Below are 27,494 nucleotides of genomic sequence, written 5' to 3'. Positions count from 1 at the left end.
AAAAATAACTCAGATATAAGTGAATTATAAAATATAAAGTGTATATGGGTTAAATGCAAAATAAGAAGAAATTGTTACTTCATATCATAGACTGTATAGATGGACGACATGACAGCAACCTAAAAGTGAAGCCAAAACATTTCGAGTGCCCCCTGCTGACTGGCTGCAGTATAGGTCATAAAGCCCGCCTCCTCCATGTTAACAGATGGGACATGAGTCAAACTATAAAATCAAAATACACGCCCGATAATTTCTTCTCAAACATGGTTTCTGTCATTATAGCTATTTATTATCATGATTATCATTATCTGACAAGTTTACTTTTAACTAGTTATGTGATGCTGTCAAAATGATGATTGACAGCTCTGTTGACAAATCCGGCTCCTGCTGCCGATCTGTTCCGGATTAGCAGAGTGGAGGAGGAACGGTGAGAGGAGACGTAACTAAAACAATCACTACAGTCATTGAAGTTTCAACACCTGTGAACGTTAACCTCAGACCAACACAAGAAGCTGTTCTGCTGTTAAACACGCTGGGTGCGGGATCCTTGCTGTTTTTTCGGTAAATTAAGTGTGTGTTTGGGTTAGCGAAAGTGCTATGACGGCACCACCCCCCGATCTCTGCTGCGCAGACTCTGGCTCCATATTATTGCATATTGCAAGATGGCAGCACCTGTCACGAAGGCTATTTTGGCATCAATTTCTTACAATGGGAGCAGATGGAGACGCGTTGTCCATCTATATATACAGTCATTGATTCATATGCATACGACCGACCACAGGCTTATAAGTATGAGCCTGTTAGGCGTCACAGAGACCAGGAACAGGCCAGGGTGAGGAGAAATAACAGCCACAGGAGAGACATTGAGCTGTAGTGCGACGAGAACCAGTGGAGAACTGGGCAGGTGTCGTGATGAGTGACCGGTGTTAGCTAGCAATATCTAACGATGAGCTCGCATCACAACACTGTAAAGTTCATCACATAGCAAAGGCTATAACACATCATGAGTAGTAGCAAGTGGGAGCATTAATACTGAGCTATTATAGTTAGTGTCAGCTTGTATCAGTTGTGTTTCATATTGCCTTCTAACGGTAAATCCATACGCCACAGCAGTGTGTGAGAGACAGCGACGAGGTGCTTGTCTGTCCCGTCCCGAAGTCCCGTCTCTTCACCAGCACAAAACGCACCCAGGCACGAAAGCTAGCTTCATTCCTCTTCCTGTCTGGAGAACGGTGGGCTCGATGTCCTGTCAAGCTAGAATTTGTGCAACTGGCACAAATACAAAAAGGAACCATCATAAGAACTGGTGAAATGCAGAGTTAGACTACTGAAATAATATCTACACGATACGATACGACCGCTCAGACTAACTACCACCTGCTTCTGCACGTTGAGCTAAGGCAGAGTGGGACACCGTGAGTCCCTCTTGTTACGTAATATGACGCCATGTTGAAAAACAAAAACAGCTTTTAGCAGCTTTTTGACCTTCTGTTTGTAAATAATATGAAATCAAGGATTAACCTTTTCCACAGCCATTTAAGACATGATTGAGTATTAATGTAATAAAAAAAACTGTAACCTTTAAAACCATGCATTGTCACAGTTGGTATTGTCCCTGCCTTTAAAGTCAGTTACATGTGTGTGCTTCATTACATCTACAGATATAAAGTATGACTGGTAGCATTGATTTATGAAAATCAATTAAAATGATGAAATGTGCAGCAGCAATAACATAAAGTTAGAGTCATACTGCACATGGCACTAATAAGCTGTAGTATTGCACATGATAATGCACATTATAAATATAGTGCCTGATTTGGAACTAATAATGGACACAGTAGTGAACATAATGTAGCCGGATATATGAGAGTAATATTGGACATTGTATTGAACACAATACAGCCTGATTTTTAAGTGTTATTGTACCTGATAACAAAAGTCGTATAGTAGCTATAAGAGATTAATTGCACATGAAATGAAGAGACCCTTCATGCTCCATTTTTCCTGCTGCTGAAGGTAAAGGAGTTCTATAGTTTGATGGCCTGAGGTTAAAAAAAAAACACCTCCTGTGGCGTTCTGCGGTGCTCCTCAGTGGTCTCAGACTCTTGTTCAACTCCCAGGAAAGAACCAGAACCTGATAACCTTTTTATGCCCAACGAAGTGTCCATTATGCACAATATGGAGGCAAGATCAGCGAGCTCCATCAAAAGCTAATAATGGACAACTCAAAGGGCATTATCTCGCTTAACCATGGTCAGTTGCTAAAGAAGAAAGATCTTAAAGACCTTAACATGACGTTTTCACGCCTTGGTTGGGTAGGGGACATATTGGACGTCAATCTGCTTGGGAGGAACAAACAACAACATTTTCAGGACTTAATTTTGTACAAGAACAAAAGCAGGGATGAAGCCCCTTCCGCTTATTCCATCAGCGTCAGTGTCTGGAGCTTCAAAACTGTGGAGGAAAGAGAGAGAGCATCAGTGTGTTTCTACAACTAAATGAGCCTTTCTGACTGTGACTGGACGACTTCAAACTTCTTGTACTCCCCCACCCCCCACCCCCCCCCCCCGAGACAAACTCTCCAAGCGACTGAGAAACGAGTAAACTTAATGCCTGTGTTTGTAATCACAGCATGGGGCATATGTATATGATTGTATAACAGAAGCTGCTTTGCCTGTGTGTACTATAATTGAGTCGAGGCGATGCATTCACTTCCTTCCTGATTGTGGCAGCTGATTGTATATGAGGCTGTGATACTTATGAATATATTTTTACTCCTGTTGGAAGATAAAATTTCTCTCCATGGGGGGTGCACAATAGTTTCAATCAGTGAAATGGGATTGAATGCTAATTTATTTCAATGCAAAAGCAAGTTGTGTGCATATAAATGCATACATTCTGCTGTAGTTTTACTTAGTCTGCATGAAAAGCTATAGGCTAACTTTAAGTTGATGCAACATATCTTAAGAAATGAAGCGAATACTCCCTTAAATCCTACCAAAAATGCTCTTAATTATTATGCTTCCAATCAACTAAATTACTGCTAATCCCCCCTTTTTTTTTTTTTTTTTTACAGTGGCTTGCAAATGTAAACTCTCACCTCTTACAGAGCTGCAACCTGGAATTTAAATCCAACTATTTGGGCTTTTTGACATCTGATTAAGCAGCCCAAAAAGCACACATCTGTTGGATCTATGTGAGAGGTTTCCACAGCAAAATGATTAAAGCTTTACATATTTTTTTTTGGTACATAATTTAGAACTTGAAGTTGTTTGTTGGCACGTAGTGACTTTGTTCCCTCCTGTCTCGATCCTTGCTTGTGTTGTATCAATCTTGGACAATGGTTAACATGTTCTTCGATCATTTCTGATGCATTCCAGGAAGTCGGGAAATCTGAACGCTGAACGTGTTAAGCTTAATAGTAGAACTGGATCCCAAAAGCAGACACACTCACAGGAGGCAGAATACAGGTAATCCGGTTTAATTAAAACTTAGGTAACAAGCAGCAGAATAACTGTGGCACAAAAAAACTCCTTGGGCTCAGGACGGAGAACAGGTGTGGCTGGGCTGGGTGTAACAGGTATCTGTGGTGAGGAAAAAACAAGGTCAAAAAACAGGTTTACAGAGTCAGTAGTAACACTTATAAACCGCGTCAGCTGTGTCGAGTTACCACTTGGAGAAGACGGAACGAACTGGCGAAGAGTAGAGAGCTTGACCAGGCTTAAGTCCTGCAGCAGGTGGAGAATGGCTTGATGAGAATGATCTGCAGGTGTGAGAGTGGAGCAACAGGAAAGTGAAAGTAGGACAACCACACCCAGCCTGAAAACAAGGACAAGACAGACAACACACAAACACAGGGAAAACACAAGGAACTGGCGAATCTTAACAGAACGGTTTTCGTTTTCGTTCGTAATAAGTGTCACAATAAATGTCTGTTCAGTCTCTATCACTGAATGAGGTATCACAATGGTGATTGAGCCTATGGCCCACTGATGAAAGCCTTTGCATTTGCAGTATTACAGACTGGGTGTCTGTGACGACTTTCACTGAAAAAATCACAAGCGGCGCCCAGTTAGTGATGCGTTTTCCATCACCCAGCAGTGGTTGGTCTGCCAGAGAGGGTAGGCGGAGCTAAGCGGCTGCTTTTCCGCTCTCTGCAAGTGTTGCGAGTAAACAGTAATCTACTATGGCTGAACAAACAAAGAAAAGATGGATGACTACAGATACAACTTCAAAAAGAAGTGAAAATCCAAAGAAAAAGAAACAAACTCGATGCTCAGATGAAGCAAACAGTCTGAAAATGAAAGCGAGAGTTACAACCGGAGCCAACCGTGGACGTCACACATGCAACACTGTCTGGATATCTGAGAAGTGTGCTACTGCAATTACCGTCTATCGCCATAGGTGCTGCCAAAGAGAATGAAACTGAAATCTTCAAGATTAGCATGATTATCAAATCGTTGTCAGATGACGTGATGGGAGCCGGGATGTCATCACGGCGCATTACGTTCAGCCTGCTTTTGCTCTCCACACGGACTGTTTTTCCTGCATACGTTGCAGCCTGCTGATAGGTGATTGATCAATATTACTCGGACTACAAGCGTAGTACAAACAGAAACCAGAAGACTTGCCGTACATAAAATCCACGCCACTGCCTTCAGATTCTACATTTCTATGTAGAATCTGTAAATAGAGAATGGAGTTGTATTAACTCTTAGATGAACGTCGCTTTGGACAAAAGAGTCTAAATTAAATTGTAACATTGTAGAATACTGTGCAATATTTTCCCCCACTTTATGAACGTTTTAACCCCAAAGAAGTCTGTTTAAATTTGCAATTGAACATGACCATATCACTGAAATAGGAACAAAAATATTGTGATGTTTGTTTAAGGCCAAATGAGAAGCGTCTCCATTAACTGTGACGAGCTACACAGAGTTGTTGTTTGTGGCTTTGATCATGAGAATAATTGGATTAAGCTCATTACATGCCCAGCAGAACATCACACTCGTGCTCAGTGACAGTGTGCACACTGTGATGTCTGATTGTCGTGTGCCTGCGGCTGCTTCCATTACAACATGGTCATATAAGCATCTTAACATCATTATTACTTTGATTATGGTCATATTTTTTTATGAATTGATATTGTGATAAGCCTTGATGAATGTTGATCGCCTCGAGGGAAACAAGCACATCATTATTTACCCCGCCAACAAACACAGTATGCAAAGCAGTGAGAAAATGTGAATATTAAGTCAGGGAACAGCTTGATTATATTATTTTCCAACTCCCAAGTACACGCAGTAATTAGATTAAAATGTGCTCATAACCAAAGACAGTGATTATTATGGCTGCAAACAGTACGCATGATGATTTAGTAATATCTTTTTGTGCACAGTTATTAAAGTTTGAAATAAATTATGTTAGGCTGACACCAAGCACAGACTTTTACATTTAGCTAAACGTTAAAGGACATTTCAAAAACACATTGACCTGGGAGCACAACATGGAAAACAGTGAAAAAAAACAACCACAAATGGTAAATTTAAGCGTGAAATAGCTTCGGTAATGAAAGTGGATTTCATTTTTCTAAGATGGGACTCCTCATGCATGAAAGAGAGTCGGTGCAGTTCAGTGTGGCACGTTTTACTACTCGCCTGCTTACTGTAAATGTCAATGAGCTGGATTTGATTCGGTCTCATGATTTTACTGCCCAGCACAACAAGGCAGATCTGATAGCAAACCAGACCACAACAAACATGCACATGTAATGAAATCACAGAATAAATCACTATAACGTTGTTTTATTTGGACTGCATTTCCTGACAGTCACATCATGCAGCTATAAGAGCGATTAGATGTAAAGGTTTTGTATTGTCATCCTACAAACACATTTTATGTTGTTTTCTCTCCTCTGAGATGTAACACGCAAGTCTGTCCTGTTTGCGTTGGAATACATCCACACATTACTACAAGAATGCAAATACATGACAAAAAGTAAATCCGTCCCAAACCACTTGTCCCTGAATTTGAATATTCATAAGGTATTTAAGTATTTCTTGTTCAAACTTTTAACCAACCGAGAGGACCAAAGTCTGCCTTCATGTTCTGTGTATCATATTTTGGCATGTCCAGAGACGGGCAAAGAGGCGGAGCGCGACCAAGCTACAGCCTATGGCTGAGCTCTATGGGCGGGCCGAATGAATCAGCCAGCTATGGCTATGAAGCTAGGCTATATGCTCCTCAGCGTAGCTAGCAGTTATTAGCCATAGACTGTATAAATAATGAATGAGCTAGTTTGACTTTGCCAGGAGGAGATTCTGTCGATGACTGACTGCAGGTGTTTAGTTATCAGACTAAAGAAGTAGCAGACTCGCTGCTTGCTCGCCCGGTGAGAGAGCGGTGCCCCGACACATAATGGGAAACTTAAAAGAACCGATCTGTTCAACACTGCAGTCTGCTGTAATCTCTGGCCGATGATTAAATAAATGTTTGATAAACACTGAACAGGCTAACAAGCAGATTAAGTGAGCACAGTATACCTGCTACTTAGTGCAAAAATTATTTCAGTACACTTAACTCACTGAAAGCACAGCACTAAAGTTCCATAAATCCCACAGAGAGATTATTTGTCCAAACATTGAATGAAAAAATCCCCAAAAGTCTCCAACAACACAAACAGGTGAAGTTAAGCTCAGTGTCTGTGTGTCTGTGTTGACGTCTAGCAGACAGCCAGCAGGATCCACCTGTCAATCAAATGATCCGGCCCCTATAATTTAAGGCTTAATATAATTCAAACAGGTGTGTTATAGAAAAATTCATCCCCCGTACAGTTATCTTAAATAAAATCAGCTATTTATAACAAAACCGTTTTTGTACCAGGCTGTGGTTGTGTGTTTATATGTTTATTTCCGCTGTAAAAATGGGCATTTTCCCACCTGCTGTAATGTTATTTCTTGTTTTCTGGAGCCAGCCTCAAGTGGCCACTCGAGGAACTGCAGTTTATTCATTACACAGTCCCTCCAGGATTTCACGGTCATCGGAGTGTTGCGGCCAAAAATGCCTAATTTCGCGTCAGATTTTCAAAAAATTGCAATTGCAAAGTTGTTGTATTTTGAGGATTTTCTTTCCTGTTTAACACATAACACATCCACTATGAGAGACGGGGAAAACGCTCCAATAAAACCATCTTTTGCGCGAAAGAGCTGTTTGTCTTCAGACATCACTTCTGATTTCAGTGTCAGGACTCCAAATACAATGTGTACAAACTGAATGACACTAAAGTCAATTGCCATGAAATGCTAATTTCTCACTACATGTGCACATTGAATGCTATCCATACGTGCTAAGGAGAATCTATACATTATTTATTACATTTATGCTGCTCTGCTCGTTTTTTTGGCTGCTGCGGCAGTATTAATACTCATATTCCCCGAGACACTGGTCGAGGTGGTGGAGTGGCAGCTATCTTCAGTTCTAGTCTTCTAATCAACCCTAGACCAAAACTTAGTTTCAGCTCTTTTGAAAGCCTTGTTCTGAGTTTTTCACACCCAGTTTTATTTGTGATAGTATACCGCCCTCCTGGCGCATACTCTGATTTTCTAACTGAATTCTCAGAGTTTTTATCAGATTTAGTCCTGAGTTCAGATCAAATAATTATTGTAGGGGACTTCAATATTCATGTAGATGTTGATAATGATAGTCTTAGCATGGCATTTATGTCCCTTTTGGACTCTATTGGTTTCACTCAAAGTGTAAACCAGCCTACTCACCGCTTTAACCACACCCTCGACCTTGTTCTAGCTTATGGCCTTGAAACCGAAAACTTAATTGTCTTCCCACAAAATCCTCTTCTATCAGATCACTATTTAGTAACATTCGATGTCCTATTAACCGACTACTCTCCAGTTAACAAAAATGTACTCACAAGATGTTTGTCTGATAGGGCTGTAGCTAAATTTAAGGAAACAATTCCAGCTGCTTTTAATTCTTTACCACATCTGTTTACTACAGAAAGCTCTTATGCTAATGTTAGTCCCTCTCAGCTTGATCAGTTTGTTGATAGTACTGCAGGTTTGCTGAGAAGTACTCTAGACTCGATTGCCCCCTTAAAAAAGAAGATTATCATCCATGGTATGACTCAGAAACTCGTAACTTGAAGCAAATGTCGCGTAAATTTGAAAGAGTGTGGCGATCCACCAAAACAGAAGAGTCTCGTTTACTCTGGCAAAATAGTCTTAATAAATACAGGAAGGCCCTACGGCATGCTCGAGGTGTCTACTACTCCTCCCTCATAGAAGAACATAAAAACAATCCCAGGTACCTTTTCAGCACTGTAGCCAGGCTGACAGAGAGTCACAGCTCCACTGAGCAATGTATTCCTATAGGCCTTAGCAGTGACGATTTCATGAGCTTCTTTAATGACAAAATCCTAAAGATTAGAGACAAAATTTGTAACCTCCTGCCGTTAACTGGTGCAGATGTATCTTTGGAAACTGCTCAAAAACCTGATGTTTACCTTGACTGTTTTTCTCCAGTTGACCTTCCTGAGCTAAATTCTCTGATATCTTCGTCTAAACCATCAACCTGTCTTTTAGACCCGATTCCAACCAAGCTGCTTAAGGAAGTCTTTCCCTCAATCAGCACTTCTTTACTGGATATGATCAATATGTCTTTATGGACTGGCTATGTACCCCAGTCTTTTAAACTAGCTGTAATTAAGCCACTTCTTAAAAAGCCTACCCTAGATTCAGGCACCTTAGCTAACTATAGACCTATATCTAACCTTCCTTTTATCTCAAAGATCCTTGAGAAAGCAGTGGCTAATCAATTATGTGACTTTCTTCATAACAACAGTTTATTTGAGGACTTTCAGTCAGGATTTAGAGTCCACCATAGCACTGAGACAGCCCTTGTGCGAGTTTCAAATGATCTACTTACTGCTTCAGACAGAGGACTTCTCTCTGTACTCGTCCTGTTAGATCTTAGTGCCGCTTTCGACACGATAGACCATCACATCCTGTTACAGAGATTAGAACATTTAATTGGCATTACAGGATCTGCATTAAGTTGGTTTAAATCTTATTTATCAGATCGATCTCAGTTTGTTAATGTTCATGATGTGTCCTCTATGCAAACCAAAGTTAGTCATGGAGTTCCACAAGGTTCTGTGCTCGGACCGATTCTTTTTACCTTATATATGCTTCCTCTGGGTAATATCATGAGGAAACACTCCATTAATTTTCATTGTTATGCAGATGATACTCAATTATACTTATCTATGAAGCCAGACGAAACCAATCAGCTATCTAAACTAGAAGCATGCCTTAAGGACATAAAGATCTGGATGACTAGAAACTTTCTGCTACTTAATTCAGACAAAACTGAAGTTATTGTGTCTCTCTCTCTCTCTCTCTCCCTCTCTGTCTCTCTGTCTCTCTCTCTCTCTCTCTTTCAGTCATATTAATGCAGCTCATTAACTCTGTATCTTCTGGTCCCATTAACATTACTAACCACATATCTTCCCGGGAGTTCTCGTGCTCCCTTGTCTTGAAGGTTCCTGAGGATCGTTGCTGCAGACCACCTGCTGCTGTGGACCTGCTCGACTGCAACAACTACTAACATCAGCCTTCCCCATAGTATCATTATTGTTGCTGCTAATGCTAATAGTAGACCTGTTGACTTCAACTGTTACAATAACGATTACTCTGCTTCTCTCGCTAATTTATTTATTTATTTATTCATTTAGCCAATCTTCACCCTAGTCTACCACTATTATTGGCATTGTAACCATAAGTATGTGTCTGTTGTTGTTCATGTAACAAGGACATATGTTGTTGTGGTAACAAGAACATATGTTGTTGTTGCTCTCTTTGCCTGTCTCTATCCTGCATCTCCTTCTATCCCATTGTCGGCCCATCCAGTCGAGGCAGACGGCTGTTCAACATGAGTCTGGTTCTGCTCGAGGTTTCTGCCTGTTAAAAGGAAGTTTTTCTGCCAATGTGCTGAATATTGCTAAGTGCTACTCATGGTGGATTCATGTTGGGCCTCTATTTAAATAATATAACAGAGAGTCGGTCTAGACCAGCTCTTTTTGTAAAGTGTCTCGAGATAACTCTGGTTAGGATTTGGCGCTATACAAATAAAATTTGATTGATGATTGATTTGATATTAAAGCATTGATAAGAGACGGAGATCACTATTTCACTGTATAAAACACTCTTTGAAATCAGCAATGACAAATATCAGTTATCAGAAAGTGATACAGTAGAAGATGTTCTCTGATGTTTTACAACCCTCAAACTTCAGGTTGATCCCCTGAACATCAAAGAAGTGAGTTTGGTGACAAAAATGTAAGAGTTGTTCTAATTGGTTAAATTTGCGTGAATTCGCTGGAACGTAATATCACAACTTCCTGTAGGGACTGATTATATGATTCCAGTGTTTTAAACAAAGCCATGATATATAATGACGTGGATCCATGTTTGAAATGCAAACTGTGCTGTAAGTGGGAACATTTTCCTGTGAAGCTGTGAAGTGATCTGTTGGCTCAGTGCTTTCTGTCCTCATTAACACCTTCACTGAAATGTTAGACTTCACACCGTCTGTACTTGTAAACATCTTCACTTTAGAAAGCTGTAATTTCACACACCCACATATCAAGTTATTCACCCCTCCCTCTCTCACTTTACTTTTGTTTAATAACTTTATCTATTTTATTCAGTATTTTTCTGAGGACGAAATGAGAGCGTTTCTTGATTTAGGTTTAGCTTTAGTAATCTTATATTATCAGACCACAGCTGATTAGTATGATGACTGCTGATAAAACATTAAAATAGATCCGTTATGAAGCATCCTCTCAACAAATGGGAACATGCCTGGAATGTATACAGGGTACACTAATGCAGCCAATGTATTCGTTAGTGTGAGCGGGAGAGAGCTGGGCGGCCTAATGCAGGTCTGTAATATACAATCATCATCACAGTCAGACTGAAATCAGCGTGATGCCGCTCCATCAGATCAGTTTAAGGTTTCTTGTGCAAGATTTCTGAACATGAGAATGTTTGTAATCAATACCAAATCTTTCATTAGTGTGAGATTAGCAGTCTTGTTTCCATCAGCTGTGTAAATAGATCATCAACTGCTCAGTGTTTTTATGCTTTTTAAGATTATCTGGACAGATGTTCCTGTGGTGTGAGGCATTTAAAGAGCGATTTTACTTCCCCCCATCTGTTGAATGACGTGGCCACACCGATTTCAAATTGTACATATTAAACATGTTTAATACGGTCCGTTATCCTGTTGTGTGGGGGAAACCCAGAGGACAGACAAACACGCACTCTGTGGATTGTTATGAGGAACGAAATGATAGCCAATTGGGAAGCGAACTGACCAAAGAAGCAATTCTTCCTGCCCATCGTCTGCCATGTTTGTTTACTCTAAAGTCGTGTTTGACTGCGAGAGATTTCCAGTGTTGAGAGCCAGACTCTGGTTGTTGGCGAATGAATCTGTTAGTGTGTGGTATGCTGTTTGGGTCACATCGTTGCTATCCACACACTTCAGGAACAAAACTGTTAAAACTACCATTATTTGTCGTAATGTGGAGTCTCTCACATTTTCAACATCTGTCAAGATTTTTTAAATCTTTTTGTGCCAGCCTAAACAGTGAAGACTCAAAAGATGGAAGGGTTACCAAATATGGAAGCTACTAGTCAGCCCATAACACAAACCCCTGAGCCTATGCGATTAACCATGGAGTGTTTGTTGTGTCTTTCGCATGAGGACAATGTGTTTTTTATTTTTTAGCAAAGGCATGTCGTCTAACTTTTTAAAATTTGGGCTCTTCTTAGTTCATTTACATTGTTACATAAATTTGACGATGTTACATGTAGAGGTCAAACTCTGCAGGGTCATCTTGAAGCCGTGTTGGGGTTTTAGTTTTGATTTTGTTTAGAACTGCAGATACAACCAAAGATCACAAATAAGAATAGTTTAGCTTCTGAATGGGACCATCCATCGATTTTCTAAACCACTTATCCTGCTCAGGGTGGCAGGGGGGCTGGAGCCTATCCCAGCTCTCATTGGATGAGAGGCTGGTTACACCCTGGACAGGTCGCCAGTCAATCACAGGGCTGACACATAGAGACAGACAACCTTTCATGCTCACATTTACTCAATTTTAGACTTACCAACGAACCTAACGAGCATGTCACAGCGCTAACCACTGCACCATAGTGCAGCCCATAATGGGTCCAAGAAAGCCAACACTAATAAAACACAATCTGTATGATATCCTCTTATTATTGATTATTGTTTTGATGGGAATTTAAAGTCAGGTAACGTAGTACAAAGACTAGGAAAGTGCACATGGAGCAGTATTCAGGTGATAGATCCCTCAAACAAACGCAGGAGGACGTTGATTATTTAGACCAGGGCTCGATCACTGAGTGGAACTATAGTAAATGTTTATTTTTTTTAGTTGATTATCAAGTTAATTTACATGCATTAGTCATGCACATTCGTACAGCGTCTTGGTTAAATCAAGAACAGTGTGTTACGTAACTAGTGTACATATGTCAGTACCTATTCAAACCCAAACCACATAATTTTTCCTGAACATAACCAAGTCAGTTTGGTGCTGAAACCAAACCAAAACACAAACCAGGTCTTTGTTAGTGTTCCAAAAGATGTTCATTAGTTAGTATAGCTTACTTGACTGCTTTATTTTGAAAGACTAACAGGATGTTGCATATTTTTGGTCATTTGACTTTGCCTATGCCAAAATTACACTTCCTGGATTATATATTAGGCAAAGGGCCACTGAGCAGGCTGCTGTGTTTGACGAGTCTGGAGTCAGAACATGTTTCATATTCTGTATAAACCAAGATGTGTATCTACAAAATACAAAGTAAATGCGACACTTGCAGAGATAGAGCTGTTGCAGTGAAAAGCCATTAATTATCACCGAGATGATTGTCGACAGACCCGACGCCTCACGCTGTTTTCACCATGTACACATCGATATTCCCACAGCCATCTTAAGAAGCAATTAGTTGGATTTAATGATTTGCATTTTAATAGCACACCTACACTTTTTCTTCAGTATGTGACACCTTTTAAACTGCATCATCATCTCATTAATGTCCCATCTGTCGGCATTAGTCTGAGCGTCAGCACACAAACAGATGCAGACAGAATACTGATGGAAGTGAGTCATCAACAGGAAGAGACACGGAGAAATAAAAGTGGATCATTTGAGATTCTTTTACAGTAAAATGCAGCGTTTGTTTCATTTTGACTCCAAACATCTGGATTATCTCCTTCTTGAGGTCTATCTTCCTACATTTTACTCTCTGTAGTGTCATGTGAGGACAAGGTGGCATGATGACAGGTTGTTTAGAGATGATTCCTCTCGGGTCGATCGGAGGTGTTGCTTTTCTGCCGGGTACAAAGACACCAGGCGTAGAGGAGGTGTCGCGCCGAGAGCCGTTATTCCCTCACAATGAATCTGTTTACGTGCACACATTATTTCAAACAGCGCTGCAGATCTTAATACCACTTATACTGCTGGTCTTCAAAGGATGTTTATGAGCACATTCTTATTCTGCTTCTTAATAACGTTGAACCATGCATGAATAAACAGATTATTTCCTGAGGAAAATAACAGTGAGTCAGACAATGAAAACCCAAACTGGTGATCAGTATCATACATAACCAAATGGACTTTTTAATAAGGAGGAAATATTGAAGATGACTGATTTGGATTATTGGATGCTGAGATAATGAAAATACATCGTGGCTCTTTTGGTTGAAGTAACAAAAAAAAGGGAAATTAAGATCAGGAGGAAGCAAGAACAGAGAAGTAAACAGAGGAGGCAAAGGGAGGTAAAAGCATGAATACTGTGTCACATCTGGCAGCCCTCGACCTGATGCCTTTAAAAAGAGGCAAAAACTATTCACTTCTATAATATGTGATATTTCAGGACATTGATGATGCTGTTGGTTAGCTAGAGGGCTGCTGACACTGTCTAATGACTAGACATGGACAAAAAGAACACAGAGGACACAGCTTTCATAATGGCTAACATTAGCATGTTAACGTTAGCAAACACAGATCTTCCAGATAACATTATCTATCATTACATTATCACGTTTCTTGCCGCCTTATAGAACCATGTTCTCATGGCAGCCATTTTTCCCTGATGTCATGCTCAAGTTGAGAAAGTCAAATGTTTTTATAATTTCTTATTACACAGCTGTATTAAATAGTTCCGAGGTCTGCTATTTCTCGATAGCACACCGTTGCTATGAAGAACAGGCTGTTGCTAGGGATGCGACTCTAATCATACAATCCGAAGGACTAACTGTAATCATACCAGTCTGCTGAAAAAAGATGTACATTTGACGGTGGTTTGTTTACAGAGGGAAAAAAGAAAATCAATGAAAACAGCAAAGAGAAAGCAAAGGTTAAAAGATAAAAAAAACTGAAGGCTACGACAGAGAGATCTACAAAACTGAAGACGGCACATGAAGTAAACATTAAACAGAACACAGTATGGGATACGGTGGTGTTTAAAGAAGATGAATGGAAAGGAAATTTTCACTGACTCAGACAGTGATGAGACAGAAAACCTCAATCAGGTGCTGCACTGATTCCTGCGGTCCTGTTCACGGTGTCTTACTTCACCATCAGAGGAAATGTTTCCATTTAATGTGACCAATTGCAGCTAGGTTAGCTCATTTTAATGTGAGTAACATTAGCTAGGTTGGCTCATTTAAAGAAGGCGACAGAGTTAACCGTTGCACAGCTCTCACTGTGAGTGTAACGGACTATTTTTAAACTGAAGAAATATAATCATTCCTCTATAACAACCTGCTTACTGTACATCACTCTTACTCTTACAAACTGCTGTCAAGGTTGAAAGTCATATTGAATCTCACAAATCATTATCATTGCTTCCTGATTGAAAAGCTACTGAAAAGACACAAACAGTGAAAATCTGGAGGGATATCGGCCATATTTAGAGACAAAACAACATATTTGATAACCCTTTAGGTTTCTGTTACACAGAAGCTAGAAATAGCACTCACCACTTCCTAATTGAATGCATACCTTAATTGAAAAATTCTGCCATACATACACTTAAAGTTGTATGGCACGTTAGCTAGGAAGTGGATAAATGCTAATGTTAGCTGCGTCTTACAGGAGCTAATGGGTTATCGAATTTGTTTTTTCAACTTAAAACAAGCCCAAACTCCCTTCATATTTTCCCTATCATTACCTTTTCAGTTGCTGATCAATTGGTGGTGAAGTGACATAGATGTGTCAGATGCCCAATAGCTAACACAGCTGTATGACCTTATCCTTTGGAAAACAACATTTGAGCTTCCCATCCTGAGCGTGACTTCAAAAGGAAGTGGCCGCTGTGTGAATATGGTTATTGAATGTTTGTCGAATATTTTACTTGCTTTAGGAATTACCATTCACCCATGGTATCTTTCTATGAAACTAGCAAATGTTAGCCATTAGCTTTGTCCGGTTTGGTGCTTAGCAGCTCATGGGTTTATTAGAGCAGTTTTTCAGAGAATAGCTGCCTGTGGATGCTGGAAATTGGGTTGATAAGAGATGTAAGAATAAAACAAACAGCACATTTGGACGATATAACACAGACAATGAATACATTAAACTTAGTAGAACTGCAGAATAGGGAAATAGTTCTTGCTGGGTTCATCATTTTGAGAGACCTCTTTAAAATTTCACATCCAGTACCACCCTCAAACATGTTGTTATATCATATTATATTATATTATATTATACAGTCAGCTGTGTGTTTTGTTGTGGTTTTTGACATTTCTGTAGTTCTTTTCGCCCACTTAAAGTTAATCTAAAACATATTGCTGGAATAAATTCGAAATATCTCTGATTTTGAATTGCAAGTTGGACTGTGCAAGAGGAATGAAAGGATATACTGTATATGATAGATGTGAACGCAGCCTTGCACTTGGCATTTACCTACAAAGATAAGTAAATGTCTGTAACATCCTTAGCTACCATTAGAAAGCCGTCATGCTTGTGAAGAAATAAACATTTCTTAGACTGTAACACAGAAGGTGTGATTTCAGCAGACCCAATCTTCCACAAGCTTAAAAGGTTGATCATCCAAACCACCTGCTCCAGAAAGCATCACTTAGAGCCGCCGCTGCACTTTCTGTCACACGCCAAACTCTCCCCGTCCTCCCTAATTACAGATATGGGCTGCTGTCTTTCACACTGCTGCCTCCTCTCCATCTGTGCAGCTCTTCAGACTGCAGGCATATTTTTACCCGCTCCCTTTATTACACTTTTCAAGCACAGGAGTCTATTCAGAGAGCCCTCCTTTCATATGCCTGTCAGGAAATGAAAGCAAACTGAATAGAAACGTCCTTACTGTCTGACTACTGGACCATGTGACTCTGGCTGTTTATGCTTCTGATAAACAACCCCCACGTTCTGCATGGCTCCCTCAATTCCTCCAATCTCGCTTCATCCCAGAGTCAGAATCCCATTTGTGTGGCTGTGACATTTTTCATGTGATTTATTCTATTGTCTCGAGTCCTCCGGCCCCTCCGCCCCGTCCCCTCGCCATCAGCTCTGACAATCCCGGCCTTTGTTTTTGCAAAGAGAAGCAGCATTCTTCCAGAGGGATGACCTCCTCTGTCTCCGCAGGGGCCGGCACTGAGGGCGCGACACGACCCCGGGATTGGATAGCAGCACCCAGCGGACGCTGACAACCAAACCCACCAGTTGTCAGCCCAAACTCTGCTGTTCATATGTGCGCCGAACACGAGAACCTGATGGATCGGTCTGCTCATCTCAGCTGACACATCAAGGGCCTGCAAGTTTATCAGGAGCAGCATCATTATCAGGAAGCACAGCAGGATAAGTGACCGAAGTGCATCATCACTCATTTCTGTAAGTAGACATTTTCTATTTTATTGGTTTTTGTGTGGAAAGATCAATGGGTTGTTTTGAGGGTTTTCAATGAAATATATTTATACAAAAACATGCAAATGTACTATAAATAGAAAGATATTGACATAAAAATGATCCATCAACTCAACTTTATATCTCAAAATAATAATAATAATCATTATTATGATAATGCAGCGTTAATTAAAGAAAACATTAACTGATTCACTAATTATAAAGTAAAAAATAATAATAATAATAATGAAAATGATACATTAGAAAGACATAAATACAAAAACAATAAAAAGAAGAGTAAATTAAAACATGTAAGTAAACCAATCAAATAAATATGAATAAAGAAGGCACATATTAAATTTACATACACCTGTTTTTACATCTTTATCATGTGTATTATATTATTGAACAGCCACTGTATTTGTGGTTAATCCAATTGAGAGTCTGCGCTCATTCCAGGGGAGAGAAATACCTTTCCATCAACTTTAAAAATGACAGCAGAATAAAAAGTGGAGCAGCACCTGCAGGAGCGAAGCTGAGACAAAAGCTTCTGAAAGTTTGCGTAACTTTAGTCTGAAGATTTCAGAGACTCGTCTCTAAAATCCCACAGCACCCGAACATCAGAATTCAAAACCAGCTGTACGCCGAGGCTCCACCGGGCTCGGCTCTCACATCTCACACAGGCTGAGAGAGAAAGTGCAAACAGCAGAACATCAAACAGCAGATACTGCTCACATCAGATTACCTGCAGCTGTGGCAGCGTATGCAGCACATGCACGGGTCAATATTAGGATTTAAGGGATTAATTCATACAGTTTGATTAATTTAGATGGTGGTTAGAAGGGTTTTAAGGAAGTCTACAGCTCCCCAAGTTTCTGATGGAGGAGGAATTTCCAACACGCTATACGTTTTTACTGACATTCATTACCTACTTTACCAGACTGAAGCTACATGACTGCTGGTGTGTATCAAAGAGAAAACTCTTTTAATAGTCCACCGAGCAAAGGAGCGCCTAGATTTAAATTCATAGTGAGGAAAAATATATTTTTCCTGCAACACAACACAGTCGTCTAATTTAAAGTAAAGAAATAAACGAATTATTTACTCAGCACTGTGCAGAAGAAAAAGCTGAAGCATATTAATACAAACAGCCCGACTGTAGACACAAAACATAGGCCTACTTTATGCAGAAGTAACCTATACCACAAAAGCAAATAAAGTGAAAGCGCTGGGAGTCACTGGGCATGTCGCTCCTGTCTGTTCTGTCTGGTCTCCTTTCCTTTCCTGACCTATCTCCTGTCTTGTCCTGTCCCCTATCCTGTCCTCTCCTGTCTTCTCTCTCCTGTCCTGTCACCCATCTCCTCTCCTGTCTCCTGATCTGTCTCCTCTCCTGTATCATGTCCTGTATCCTGTCATGTCTCCTGTCCTGTGTCTTGTCTCCTGTCGCTCCTGATTCCTGTCGCCTGTCCATTCCTTTATCCAGTCCTGTCCTCTCTCCTCTCCTGTCTCCTGTCCTGTATCCTGCCCTGTCTCCTCTCCTGTATCCTGTCCTGTCTCATGTCCTGTCTCCTCTCCTGTCTCCTGTCCTGTATCCTGTCCTGTCTCCTGTCCTGTATCCTGTCCTGTCTCTTGTCCTGTGTCCTGTCCTTTCTCCTGTCCTGTAACCTGTCCTGTCTCCTGTCCTGTCCGTACCTGTCTCCTTTCCTGTCCTGTCGACAGTTGTATTCAAACATTTGCAAATGGTAACAAGTAAGGGTCTTTTGGTTGTGCAAGAGTAACAGAATGTTTTGGTTTAAACACGCCTATTGGCTTTGATAATCAAAATCGAAGCAACTGGGAAAATGTGTAAATGTACTGCAAAGGGAGCGTGACAATGTGATTGTGTTATTGTCCATGGCTCTGACAGCCGCCTGCCTGCAGGACTGGACGATGTGCACAGAGCTGTTGGGCTGTAACAGGCTGGCAACACCAATTTGCCTAAACCAAATCACATGTAACTTTTCACCACTTCTGATGTGTGTAAAAAGTTTCATGAGTTTGCACACTCATTTGATTCATTTGGTACGGTAATTTTCCAAGCAAGAACAATAGGGTCTCCACACAGTTGTAGCTCGGGCCATAATAAAAACACGGTGATGCTCCAGGAGGTAGATAATCCTCGACGCACCTGGCTAACGTTACTGCTCGCTTGTTGAATCCTGCAGAAATGTGCAGTAAACAAGAAAGTCTGCTTCTCTGCTCTTCTCCAATACCACGGAAAGCTGATCTTTTCCCTCCTCACCGTGTCTGTGCGTCTGTCTGCTTGTGTGTGACCTTCTGTCATGTGGGCGGAAATGATGTTGGAAGAATTAAAACTCCAGAAGAGCAGCAGGGACAGGGGCTGGAACATTAAAGGGGTTAGCAGGTATGGTGTGCTAACCTGCTAGCTAGTTGTAGGTCCTGTGCTCTGGTTCTTAACTGGCAGAACATATAGTTAAAGTGATAATCTCTTTGTTTTGCATTTAAATAAATGTCTGTTAAGTCTCTATCTATCGCTGAATGAGGTAACACAATGGTGATTGAGCCTTTGGCCCACTGATGAAAGCCTTTGCAGTTGCAGTATCACAGACTGGGTGTCTGTGGCGACATTCGTGGAAAAAATCACAAGCGGCGCCCAGTTAGTGACGCGTTTTCCATCAGCCAGCAGTGGTTGGTCTGAAAGAGGGTAGTAAAATTGCCTGTAGGTGTGCATGTGAGCGTGAAAGGTTGTCTGTCTCTGTGTGTCAGTTCTGTGATTGACTGGTGATCAGTCCAGAGTGTACCCCAACTCTCACCCAATGACAGCTGGGATAGGCTCCAGCCCCCCGCGACCCTGAGCAGGATAAGAGGTATAGATAGTGGATGGTAACTTAAAGGGGAAAATCATTGTGTGTGTGAAACTATTTGCAGCATAAAATCGTAGGGCGTCTGAATGTGTGGAAGTTGGCTCTCCGTTTTTACCTGCCTTCAAATCTTAGGAGCGACTCTGATATAAGGACGAGATATTTTACTGCTGAAACCTTTTAAAGACTTTGCTCATTAATGTTTAGATTTAACTCTTTAGTTTATATTGAGGACTGAGCCCTGGAAGAAAGCAGACGGACAGTTTTCTTACATTACAAGTGTAAGACATGAGTTCTTAAGCCGAGATGCTTTGGACTGTAAATGATCTTCGAGCTGTGCAATATAAAAATACAAAGGTGAGCTCATTAGTGATGCTGGTGTGCATCATCAAAGCTATTTATCTGCCATATTACAGCTGTATCTGTCTTTTTTCCTGCACACGGCTCCTTAGGATTGTTACCCTTTAAACTGAGCTGCCTTCTGTGTGTCTGCCTCGTAGCCCCCAGCAGCCCCTGCCATTTGACTGTCATTAGCTCAGACAACATTAGCATGGATTTCCCAGCTGAGATAGGATTTAAAAGACACGTTTGATATCCACAGAGACCTATTTATAGTTTTCCTGAGCTGTGCCGAACATTTCAAACACACGGTAAGAAGCTTTTTAAGTGCTGAGTGAGGCTGGCTCCATCTTCCCCTCGCCCTCCCTCCTCTCCTCACTCTTTGATCCAGTCAGGCTCTGTCATCTGGGAGCGCCGGAGTGCAATCATTAGGTGTTTGATGTCGACCTGAGTCTTGTCTCCTGCACTTCAGCCTTAACTCCACACGAGCACCTGTGATGACTCGTTATTTATCGACGTTTGGTCCTTTTCTATGAAGCCGTAGAAAACATGGAGGCACCCTGTGGAGAGGACGATCACAGCGTTGTGCACAAACAGGAGTTCACTGTGCGGTCAGGGTTAAATCAGCGACGCCAATTAAAGTTGTGGAGGTCATTTTGTGTCGAAGGAGGGAATTATTCCTCCGTCAAAGTCTTGAGGTTGTTGATTGGTGTTTTAACATGTAACACTATTATTAGCTTCACGTTTCAGAGCATACACACGGTTGAGATTCCACAGCAGAAGAAAACGATGCTTTATAATGCAGATGCATCAAAATGAACTAACAGTACATTCTTTTATAATAACATTGTGAAAATCTCATTATTTAGTGCATGTAGTTTAAAGCCTGACTGATGTAATCAGGCCGATATATCTGTGTTAGCGTATATGTTTTCTGTTATACACAGGACATATAATGCAGAAAACAATGCTTAAGATGGTTTAGAAAGTGTGTCATCACATTTCACATAGTATTCAGCAGTATGAAAGCCTTTTCATCTGCAGTATTACAGACTGGGTGTCTGTGGCAACTTTCACAGAAAAAATCTCAAGCGGCGCCCAGTTAGTGACGCATTTTCCATCAGCCAGCAGTGGTTGGTCTGCCAGAGAGGGTAGGCGGAGCTAAGCGGCTGCTTTTCCGCTCTCTGCAAGTGTTGCGAGTAAACAGTAATCTACTATGGCTGAACAAACAAAGAAAAGATGGATGACTACAGATACAACTTCAACAATAAGTGAAAATCCAAAGAAACAGAAACAAACTCGACGCTCAGATGAAGCAAACAGTCTGAAAAGGAAAGCGACCGTCAGCCAGGAAAATCAAGAGTTACAACCGGAGCCAACCGTGGACGTCACACATGCAGCGCTGTCTGGATATCTGGGAAGTGTGCAATTACCGTTTAATGCTATAGGTGCCGCAAAAGAGAACTTAACTGAGATCTTCGAGATTATAAATAACTAAGTTGGTTCGGCTCCTGGTTTGGACGAAGTGGGCCTCCGACTTTGTAATTAAAACCGTCTCAACACTGTTAAAAATGTAATTAGTTTTTTTTGGCTCAAAAATTTTGCATCAGTCTCAAAGATCCTGTCTACATGAGGCCATTACTAGCTGTCAGGCTTTCTGTGTTTGGTATGGACACAGTCTTGTTCTGATTTCAGTTTTCAGTCTGAAAAAAACAAACATCAATATCACCAAGCAAACAAAACACCCTTTAAATACAGAGTATACTGAATCATTCCCTGTAAACCACTACCGCTGTAGGGGAGAAAATTGGTGCTACAATATGCAGCCAAGTGCTGAAACGTTCAATCAATCAAAATGCCTGTAACTAGCAAAGAGGCTTTAATTTAAGCATCTCAAATGATTGTTTTTGTGCCTTTTGTCTTTCAGTTTGACAGATCTGTCCTCCTGCTTACGTTGTTTATCTACAAAAAAAACAATCCCACTGAATAACCAGACTTTCAATAATTTGATATTTATGACCATTTGATTAATCGACCGGTAAGATCAACATCTGACCAAACAACGATCAAAACCAGGTCTTGCATAGTTTAGCTTCAACTCTACATTTGTCTGAGTGTCATAATGTCACAGTTTCACATTTGTCCTTGATTCCTCACGTCTTATGTCCAAGTTTATCTGACCTGATGATGATAAAAACGTACTTCCTGGTTCTTCACCCTGTTGGTGCATCTCACAGTGATCGGATAGATCCTTCATACAACAAAGTCAGTGGACAGTCATGAATTGTTGTCCCCTCCGCTGTGCTCTATAGGGGATTAAGGTGTTTCAGTTTTCACTTTGTCGGCTATTTTAGTCTGAAAAATAATATTTCTGATGGTTGCAGTCCAGAATGCTTTCTATGTTTGCTTTCTGTGCTTATCCGAATTGATTAAAATCTTTAAAACTTTCCTACATCAAGCATCATTTTGCCCAGTATTCTTGTTGCATGTAAGTGACATAGAATCTCTATCTGAACATAGATTTGCATCTGATAAGAATAACAGAGATGGGAAAGATTTTGATTTAGGAAGTGATCTGGCTTCTGCTTTTAGAGTTGGAGTGACAAATCACGTTGGAGCGTGCTTTGAAGGTATGCAGGTCTTTATGGAGAGCAGAAGAGGAAGGAATCAGGGAAACTGTTAGCTATTAACAGACAATTATTAAGCTCTTTATTAATCCCTAAAAACAAATATCTACCCGTGACTACAGATAACAATCTGGTCATATAGATATCAGCTGTGTCCCAGTTCAGGGGCTGCATCCTTTGAACGCATTTGCGTCACAGCGGCGCATCGAAGGCTGTCCCATTTCGAAGGCTCCCTCAGATGTGGCCGACAAATACATCCTCCTTTTCCCAGGCCACACAGGATCCAAGGGTGCATCCTTCACCAATTTAAATGAGATGGCGGACTCTCAAGCGGCCGAGGAATAACATTTTTGGTTTCAAGTCAATCGCATGGCTAGAGATACAAATGTTAAAACACGAAAGGGGCCTTGAAACTTGAAAATTATCTTTAAAATAATAGGTTAAGTTATGTGGCATTAGTTATAATCATAGTTACGATAGTCAGCCAGCTAGCTACCTGTGAGCTGCGTTGACGTTGACGCAAGGGTAAGGGCGGGAACAGTTGGTGACACAAACAGGAAATCCTCCATAGACAGCGTCCTTTGAAGGGTGCAGCCCCTGTACTGAGACACAGCTATAGTCTCTTTACTTCAACTCAAGTTGGACTGAGCAGCGCATGGAAAAGGAAGTTCTGTCCTGGAAATCTAGAATCAGGGTTAAATTTCAGTGTTCAGAAGCAGGAATATTGGCCCATAGCTTCTAACATATTAGAAAAGTGTTGGTCAAGGTGCAGCCATCCTCAGTACTTTAGTCTGCTTTAAACATAAGTCACAGTGAGCAGGTGCAAATGTACATAAACTAAAATAGAGAAATTAAAACTTCCAGCAATGCGTGAAGTGATGATTTGAATGTGAAACTTTGTCCTCTTTTCTATTCCCCCTGAGCACCGATAGTTCACCTGTAGCAGCCGATGATGTCAGCTGATCAGGCCTGATCTACAGCTGTAACAGAGATATCACATGAGGTGGATTGTTCATCTTAAAAACAAACGTACATCTCGTCGTATCAATACATACACAATCCAAGATGTTCGATTGTTTTATGTAAAAGTTTTTAAAAATCTAAATTACTTATAATTTTTGAACAAATGCTTACACTTACATGAACTACATTCTGCAACTGCAAATGGACTCAGCTCTGTCATCGATCCAAAATGGAGCATAACGATCACGTCCTACATTTCCCTCTCTGTCCTCTTTTTGTAACAATGATGAAAACATGAAATTAGCTCGAGCATCTTTATCTTGGAGCTCATTTGGATAAATTAGATCACGTGCAGCTTTTCCCTTATTTGTTTAAATCAGTCATATTTTGGAGGGAACGCCTGAAACCCAGTATTCTTGCCTGCCATTAATGAATTGTGTTTGTATCTTTTAGTCTTTGAATGTTTGGCTGATTGCGGTGCTGTCTGCTTGTAAAGATGAAAGTGCACCAAAGATTTGCCCGTGGACAGTGTAACAAAACACCCTAAATCTGGAGTACGGTGATCTTAACCATCAGACGTCTCCCTTCGTGATGACACAAACAGTTTCAGGACTTTTGGCTCGGCTTCATAAAGTATCAAGCAAAGCACAAGTGACTGAATGATGTCGTGTCACGGCTGCCCACCAGACATTCAGACAGCTGCTGCTGCTGGTGGTACGAGCACAGAGGAAATGTGTGATCCAATCAGCGCGCAGGCTGAGATCACGCTCCTCCAGGACAGGAAGCTCCAGAGTTTGATTGACAGGGATAATTGTGTTTTACTGCAGAGCATCCGTCAGGAAGACAGTTTGGTGTGTGGTTTTCTTTTCATCATTAATTACACCCGCCAAGAGGGTTTTGTTTTTCTTCTCACTTGTCTGTTTGTATCTTAGAAGCAGGAAAACATTAAAGTAAAGCAGATTGATACTACTTCTTTACAGATGTCATTTGGAAGATGTTTTTTTACGCTGAGAGAACTTCACATTTTGATCTGGGGAGTGTGGACACATTTTGTTTTCCCTTGATTCCTTGGTTCAACACCTCCACATTCATACGGATCATACGGATCATGCAGATCATGCGTTTCAGCCAGACATTCTCATGTGCAACAGCTTGGACAGTGGACAAGGGGGCACCCCTATATGTTATTTCTGGAGGCTGTCCTGTAGCTCAGTTTTGTTTTATAGAGACTGATAAAATGCTAAATCTTCATCAGACGACAGCCGACGATTTGAATACTGCCGGTACATTCAGCCTGTTTCTTCCTCTGCAAACCGACTACAAACAGAAGCCAGAACGCTTCTAACACCAAAGAACATCTCCCTCACACACAGATTGGGCATTCATACGCAGAATCACTTAATAGAGTGCAGGTGACATCAGGAGACCACAGTTTGGTTTCCATGTTAAACCAGCATCAATGTTGACCTCTTATAAACTGCCATTAACCAGTCTGGAGCTTGTGTTGTTACCCACACCACCCCAGCCGTGGCCGTCACCAGAGTCACAAACTGTTTTTCAGTAGTAGAAGAAGAAGACGACAGGTTAGCTAACATTTTTAACTGGAATTCTGTGCAGCTAACGTTAGCAGTTGGTCTTACCTGTAAATGTGTCTTTAAATTAGATGTCGAGTCCTTGGATGATGACGGCATTTTCACAGCCGGCATTTTAACCTGCACTGTACTGCATTGTTGCTGCCATTTTCTCCTTTGAAGACCAAATGATGGTGAAATTTCACCCCAGTATATATACTATATATACTGCATACTGCGTGCTATATACTGCATACTGCGTTCGGCAGTAGTATGTAGTATGGAGGAGCTTTTAAAATTCATTTTGCAGTATGCTACGCCAGGCGGAAGTAAACAATAACTGCCGCTTCTTTAGCTATAGCGCCCCTTTCTGAATGCTGCTGCTGTCCGTCATTTCAACTGCCGCTGTGACGTTCCAGTGCTTTGCATTGTGGGATACAGTAGGCGAGGTAGACTGGTCCGATGCATACTGAAGATTTTCTCAGAATCAGTACGACATCTGGGTATTTTTAGCATACTGCACATTTTGCTTTTGTTTGCATACTGCATACTACACTTTAGCCAAATCAGTACGTACTGCTGGTACAGTACAGCATTTCAGACACAGCGATTGTTTTCACCACAGGCCAGGGCAACCAGAGACTGAGCTTTGAGGAGCGGTGTTGTGAGACTTGTGTGTCATGAAGTGTCGTAACGTGTGCGTGCAGGTGCATGGTGTTATCAGAGACGGTCAGACGGACAGTTTATAAATGAGACACCAGATGTTACAGAGCATCTTTGGTATTATATCGTCTTCATTTTAAAATTCATTTTAAAATTGTAATCCTAGTAATCCCCATTTTTAATAAATGTATCTGTAATGTAATTACCTCTTCTTCTGTAACTGTAACAGAATACAGTTGCCTTTTGTATCCTAACTTAACACCGTTACTTGTATTCCATTACTCCCCAGTTATGAGCATGAGTAACATCAGTAGCCTAAATAACATAAGGACGCACATTTGTACTTATTTCAACCCAAACCATGATCACACACAGAAAGCTCTGACCCCTGACTATATTGCTGACCTTTGAACTTTTCATGAGCCGACTCGCAGCCTTAGATTAAAGCATCTCCAGTCAGGCCCATTTCTTTGTTGCACAGTCCAGGCTCAGGCAGGTGACCTCAGGCAGGTGACTGTGTCTTCTTCTACAGCTGAACTGTGTAAGAAATCAGATTCATCTTTTATCTCTTCTCAAAACATTATAAAGTAGCTTTTATGTTCATCGTGTTTTAGTTCCCTTTATTCTGATCTTGTGAAATATTTTAGCCGTTTTTTTAAGCACTTTGATTAAAAAAACAAAGTGCTGTACAAGTAAAATATTTATACTATTATTAGTTTCACAATGTGAACCAAGTGTTAAGTGTGGTTGCACATATACAAGTCTAAGGCCGCACAATATGACGATATATACCGTTAGAACAATATGAAAACGTTTATCATATGTGTTTTTCTATATCGTCTCTATCATGATAGACAAAACCAGCGGCTGAACTGCTTTTCACGTCATTTTGACGAAATGAATGAAATGCTTCTTGGCAAGAATAATTTTAAAAGTCTGACCACATTGTTTATTTATTACAACCTGTTTGCTTTATTTTAAAGTCTAATTGGACATTGCATGAAAATATTCTTGCTAACTTGACTGCCGAGTCCTGCACGCGCAGAACTGATTCTTCAGTGGTACCTAGGTCGTCATATTGTGAAGCCTAAGGCCACTGACCAAGCTGTATTTCACAAATTGGGAGTTAGAAAATGTGGCTTTAGCATAAATACATTTACACTTTTGTCAAAAATTACAATAATAGTTGTGCAAGTAGAACCAACCAGAGAGGCAAAGCTGCTAAATTTGATAGAATTATAGATTTTGTGAACAGGTCACCTTGTGCACAAACATTATCAGCATGCAGGCATTCCTAAAAATCTGTATGATTGTTCACCACCGTGTGTTTTATAATTCTAATCCGGCTTTTTTAGCCACATAAGCTTAAAAAGTTGTTTCATCTGCAGCTGTGTGTTTGTAGGTGAGAGTACGTTAAAACTAAAATGCTGTATGTACCTTAAATTCACACTAAAACGAGGACACAAAATCAAGAGTAAAAGAGTGAGTCATTACATTTCACGATGTG

The 27,494-nt window shown here is 40.7% G+C and overlaps 1 protein-coding gene and 1 long non-coding RNA gene across 3 annotated transcripts in view; one reads left to right on the top strand and one right to left on the bottom strand.

Annotated features, from left to right (window-relative positions):
* b3gat1b (beta-1,3-glucuronyltransferase 1 (glucuronosyltransferase P) b) overlaps positions 1–27,494 on the top strand; it is a 49,283-nt gene that overhangs the window by 7,260 nt on the left and 14,529 nt on the right. For both annotated transcript variants that reach the window (XM_069668461.1, XM_069668453.1), the window contains exon 2: positions 16,706–16,951. The gene's annotated coding sequence lies outside the window, so the exon portion shown is untranslated. The remainder of the gene's footprint in view (positions 1–16,705; positions 16,952–27,494) is intronic.
* LOC138602448 (uncharacterized) lies at positions 3,466–5,675 on the bottom strand. Its single transcript, XR_011309189.1, has 2 exons — positions 3,671–5,675; positions 3,466–3,584 (listed from the first exon to the last, which is right to left on the bottom strand). It is a non-coding gene; the product is annotated as an uncharacterized lncRNA (long non-coding RNA).

This window comes from Semicossyphus pulcher, unplaced genomic scaffold (assembly GCF_022749685.1).
Source record: "Semicossyphus pulcher isolate SPU_LCO1_2020_fin unplaced genomic scaffold, fSemPul1.0.p SCAF_10, whole genome shotgun sequence".
Lineage (NCBI taxonomy): Eukaryota > Metazoa > Chordata > Actinopteri > Labriformes > Labridae > Semicossyphus > Semicossyphus pulcher.
This window is presented reverse-complemented; position numbering and strand designations above follow the sequence as displayed.